This window comes from Phoxinus phoxinus, assembly GCF_949152265.1.
Source record: "Phoxinus phoxinus genome assembly, chromosome: 4".
Lineage (NCBI taxonomy): Eukaryota > Metazoa > Chordata > Actinopteri > Cypriniformes > Leuciscidae > Phoxinus > Phoxinus phoxinus.
In genome coordinates this window covers 14,050,939-14,057,102 of record NC_136879.1, presented here as the reverse complement: position 1 = coordinate 14,057,102, position 6,164 = coordinate 14,050,939, and positions in this window count along the sequence as shown.

Genomic DNA, 6,164 nt, shown 5'->3' with positions numbered 1-6,164 from the left:
GAACCAGCGGCCAGTCTAGAACAAAGGACCTGCGAGAGACTTCCCCCCCGTGCTTCTATTGGATAGCCGTGTCGCGTTCAACTGAATTAATTTGCATAAAGAAGGGCATCGGCTTTTTGACGCGCGTAATTTTTTCACATGAAGCGCCGCCTTCCCGGAATGTTTTGCGGGCGCGTCAAGGTCGCTTGACGTCACCCATAGGAATAAAGTGGAGTGCGGCGCAACAGAAGTATCGCACGGACAAGTGGATCACCGCCGTTAGGGACAGGTTTTGGGGTATGGTTAGGTCGAAGGGTGGAATTATAGATGTAATTACATGCATATTTTTGTAAATATGTGTACAGTGTAAAACATGTATGTACAAAAAAAGCACATTGCATCAAATTATTAATTTAGATGTTAGAAATATAAAGTGGGTCCAATTTGTCTTATACAGAAGCAGACACAGTAACCAGAAACTGAATAAACTAGTTGTACTGTAAAACAAAAAAAAATGTTTAAATCATAAATTAGATAAATTACTGGCATATCACATATAAAAGTCTGCATGTATATTCAATTGTGTGCATGAATTAATAATTACTCTGAGTAATCATATGTAGATTTTATATAAATACTGCATTGTTGGGTGGATTTCATTAAAGCCAAAGGCATTTACTGTAAATTAATTTTTAATTAAACAGAATGCATTATGCATAAATATATTGCAGGAAAAGGTAGTTGTTTGTTCTCTGACAGCAATATAAAAATACCATTTATGGCATGAAAAACTAAACACTGGTTTATAATATTGACTGTAATAAAGTTTAGAATATTCACTCAACAAACTTCTTCTAAAAAACTTTATTTAGTGAGTACAGGGAGCAGTGGATTAATTAAAACCTGAATGTTTTGTAGTGTTTTTTTATCTGTCATATAACTTTCTGTTCAGCTGTTATAATATATATAACAGTCTGTGTTCAAGCAGGGTCCTTTTTGAGTGAGTGTCATGTTGTGCTGATTATCACCTGCTTACAACATGTTCTTGTTCAAGTCATGCAGGCTATCACATTTAAAGTTAACACAAATGGGGAGACTGGTTATCACACTTCGTAGTCCTGTGAATATCACTCAGAATGGCTTTATGGCTTTTTTTTTTTTAAAGTCAGTTTCAGTAGACACCTTCAAGTCTCAACAACAAAATATAGCTGCAAGCAGCGATGGCAGGCCCAAGCCCTGGCACCACCACCACCCCGGGGGCTTTGGGTAACTGTGCACGGCGGGCAATATGCACTTAAAGTGGGTAAATGTAAAAGAACTACGTCAAAATAGTTTGAATATGCCACTTTTACTTCAGCAGCTGGTGCCACTAAAACCCTGACCCAAACCAGCTACATCCATGAGGTAATTTAAATGTATATAAAAAAATTATATTCTAAATTTACATAAAAAAAATAATTAATAAATCCTATAGGTCACTTTCAAATGAGAGTGAAGTTATCATCTGCAGCTCAAATGTTTTGATGTCCATAAGTATCTTAAAGTTGTTGTTTTTGTGTGTGTGTGTGTTTTTGTTTCATTTTATTAACCTTATTATTAAACTAATTATATAAAAGTATGTTGTCAGTGCACTACAAATTAATTGGTTCAATGCCTTGATTTTGTTATTAACCCTGATAGAAACAGATCATAAGCCCTAATGTCACACGCATTCAGTTTTGCTTGTTCATAGATCTGTTTTCATGAATTAATAAATAAATACATTTATATCTATCTGCTCCTGTGTTTATTGTATCATTAAAAATTACTTCGTATTGGATCCTGTGTACCTTCGTCTTCATCCACCTTCATCTTCGTGACACCTGAGTCTTAAGAGATTTATTATGCCTTTATATGCATATCTATACTTTTATTTTGTTCAAATTGATAGAAAAAAATAAGGCCAAAAAAAAAATGTATGCATTAAAGGGTTATTTCACCCAAAAATTAATATTACCCCATGATTTACTCACCCTCAAGCCATCCTAGGTGTATATGACATTCTTCTTTCAGACGAGTACAATCGGAGTTATATTAAAAATGTCCTGGCTCTTCCAAGCTTAATAATGGCAGTGAATGGCCGTTTCTGTTTTGAAGTCCATCAAAGTGCATCTATCCATCATAAAAGTGCATCCATCCATCATAAAAGTGCATCTATCCATCATAAAAGTGCATCTATCCATCATAAAAGTGCATCTCTCCATCATAAAAGTGCATCTATCCATCATAAAAGTGCATCCATCCATCATAAAAGTGCATCTATCCATCATAAAAGTGCATCCATCCATCATAAAAGTGCATCCATCCATCATAAAAGTGCATCCATCCATCATAAAAGTGCATCTCTCCATCATAAAAGTGCATCCATCCATCATAAAAGTGCATCCATCCATCATAAAAGTGCATCTATCCATCATAAAAGTGCATCTCTCCATCATAAAAGTGCATCTATCCATCATAAAAGTGCCTCTATCCATCATAAAAGTGCATCTCTCCATCATAAAAGTGCATCTATCCATCATAAAAGTGCATCTATCCATCATAAAAGTGCATCTCTCCATCATAAAAGTGCATCTCTCCATCATAAAAGTGCATCTATCCATCATAAAAGTGCATCTATCCATCATAAAAGTGCATCTCTCCATCATAAAAGTGCATCTATCCATCATAAAAGTGCTCCACACGGCTCCGGGGGTTAATATAGGCCTTCTGAAGTGAAGCGATGTGTAAGAAAAATATCTGTGTACATATCCGTGCAAATATTTGTTTTTTAAGAAAAATATCCATATTTAAAACTATCGAGTATCTAAAATAGCTTCCGGTAGACGACCGTACACATAAAACGCAAGTCGATTTGCGCCACAAGAGTAACTTGTGATGCTTGTATGAGGTAGGATGTAGGAGTAGCGTAAGCTTTGACGCCTCTCAAGGTTCAAACAAACAGGGCAACAAACTCAACTCCTCCCACATTTCTCTTTTAAAATTATCGTTTTAAACTTCTAATTTGTGACTGGGATTTTGTTTTGCTCGATCCTCTGAGCTTTTACGTTCGGCATTATGTTGTGCGTCGGGTCAAGGGTCACTCTTCCACCGTAAATCGATGTGTACGATTTATAAAGTACACATCTAGTGTACTTGTTATTCTAGTGGAAGATAGTTATTTCTCACAGGTTCGCGTTTAAAGTCTGTTTAGAGAAAAACTGTGTCGTCTTAGCGGCCCCTAATTTAATAACAAATGATCACTTCGACGGAAGTGAATCAATCAAAACTAACTTTAGCTGGAAAATATCTTTATTTCAAGAACCGCTATAAAGCCAAAACAATCTGTTACCTTAAATTATCCGTTTATCTCTGTAAAGCAGCTTTGAAACAATCTACATTGTTAAAAGCGCTATATAAATAAAGGTGGCTTGACTTGACTTGACTATACACAAAGGGATTTTATAAAATAAAGATATGAAGTCCATTGAACTAAATACAGTATCGCCCCCAATATCAGGTTTGGTACTGAACCCAAGTGCTAAACTGCAAAACAGAAACTTAATTTAGAAAACAAAGAAACATCAAGGGAAATTGTCGACTGGACAAATAATCCCAGAACTAACTCCAACCGCAAGGCGAAGGCAGAGAGATAACTAATATCCCGGCAGAGGTCAGAGCCAGGTAGTCAGACAAGGGAAACAGACAGGCTGCAGGGCAAACACAAGGGCAAAGTCAGAGCCAGGCGGGGGGAGGGTCAGAGCCAGATGGTCAGATCAAGGAAGCAGACAGTCAGGAGGGCAAACACAAAGGAAAGTTAGGGCCAGGCAGAAGGTCAGAATTTGAAACCAGGAGTCAGTTCGGCCCAGCAACCAGAATCAAGGGGCTTGACTGAGACTAGAAGGCAAAGGCCAACAGAAGGTTGGTGCAAAACCTCGGGCAGGACAAGGCAAAGGACTGAAGCTGACACAGAACAAAAACAGGACAAGACAGGGCAAAGCACTACAACGATTAAAAAATGAAAGCAACCGGAGGATGCACAAAAAAACTCTAGCATACGACAAAGTAACACAACACTTACTGCACAGAAAAATCCTCACGTAATAACCTAGAGTACTGTTTAACACCGGGTCGCTGCTGTCAAGTCTTCATCGTCGGTTAGGAACCTGGGTGTGCTCTTTGGTGCCATCTTTCATTTGAAAGCAGCATTTCTAGCATTTGAAAACTCGTATTTTTTCATCTTAAAAATATATCTAAATTACAACATATGCTTGACCAATGCAGAAAAGTTAGTTCATGCATTCATGACACTAAAGGCTAGATTATTGTAATGCTATTGTGGGTGGTTGCCCTGCACGCTTAATAAACAAACTCCAGCTGGTCCAAAACACAGCAGCTCGAGTTCTTGCCAGATCATTGCATACATATTAAAATCTTGCTGATCACTCATAAAGTACTAAATGGTTTAGCTCCCCAGTACTTAAAGCAGGGGTATGCAGTTTTGGGAATTTCTTCGCTGTTTGCTCGCAGGTTTCTCTATAGAGCTCCCCCTACAGCTTCGGAATAGATATTTGGCAACACTGTCGAAAAACTTGTTGTCGACTTTCAGATACCAGAGGCTAGTAGATCAACGACATCAAAGCAGACGGGACATTCTTTACAACGTCTTCTTCATTCGGGTTCGAACAGCGTGAGGGAGCACAATAATGACAGAATTTTAGCAGTTTTTATTTTGCCGTAAAGCAATTCGTTAAATCGCAAGGCCTGATATCACGCGATACTTCCTGACGCTGCGCCCGCTGGCCCAAAGTTGCAAGTGTGTTTTTTCCGCTCACAGGCGATAGGGGGGTGCGAGACAACCACCATTCAACCCGAAAAAAGTAATATAACCATTCCAATGAGTTTCCAGCTGTCCGGTTAAGGTAAAAAACCTGCATAGTTCACCTTTAAGTGAGCTCGTAACGCATTATAGTCCCTCACGTTTATCGTGGTCTCAATTCTGGCCAGTTGAAAATACATAGAATATCAAAATCAACTGCAGGCGGTAGATCCTGTTCCTATTTAGCACCAAAACTTTGGAAGAGTCTTCCTAGCCTTGTTCGGGAAACAGACACCCCATAGGAAATAAAAATAAACAATTAGATCTCTTTAACATCTCAAATGCTTCTCCTAGACAAAAAATGAGGTTACTTTGACATCAAATGGAGAGTCTCCTGCTTGAGTCTCCCTTGCTTCTCACACTTGTCTCCTGAGACAAAAACTCACAATGGTCTCTTTTATAGTTTTAGAAGAGATCTCAAGTTCAACAACATCATACATTTATTGAGAGAAAATGAGACAAGACATGAAAGAAACATAAACCACCAAAATCAAGGACACACACATGAGCAAACATACATTATATAGTGCAAAGAAGTGTCACAGCACTTTCCAATAACATCTGATGTACTTGTTACATCATAAGAGGAATTGCTTGCGTCTATGCTTATATTAGTCTGTCTCACACACAGCCCTGAATGTCAGCAGAGACCTCTACAACTAGACGAGCCGTAGAGACAGATCCCCAGCGAAGACCATGAGAACCAGGAAAGTCCTCTGCACAGACACAGACCCTATCACCCGTTTTCTGCAGAGCTGCTTTATAGATAAACTCAACTCATACCAGAAGTGATGAACTGATTTAAACTGAATAATGATTTACAGCAGAATTGAATTATGTTTGCATCACTGAATCATTACTTTCCTTTTTTATAACTGTAAAGTTGCTTTGTTGCAAATTGTATTGTATAAAGCGCTATAAATAAAGGTGACTTGTCAAGTACAGGCGGGAATGCATATGGAGAACAGCTAAGGGCTACACAAGGGAGCGTGGTAAGGGGAAACAAGGTGATGAGTGAACATCTTGGGTACTTGCTGCACAACAAAACAGATTTTTAGCTATTAATCATAAAAGGAATATGGGTGTCTGGCGTATTTAGTCATACGTCATCATCCACCACACCAGCAACTTTTATACTGCGTGATACGTTTGTGTGTCCAATGGTGGAATCTGTGAGTATTAGCAACTATTTGTCATCGCTATTGTGTAAGAGTAAAAACTATAATAAAGAGGGAAACACGGCTTAAGGAAAAAACATATATGGGAATATACTGCAAAATATAATGCG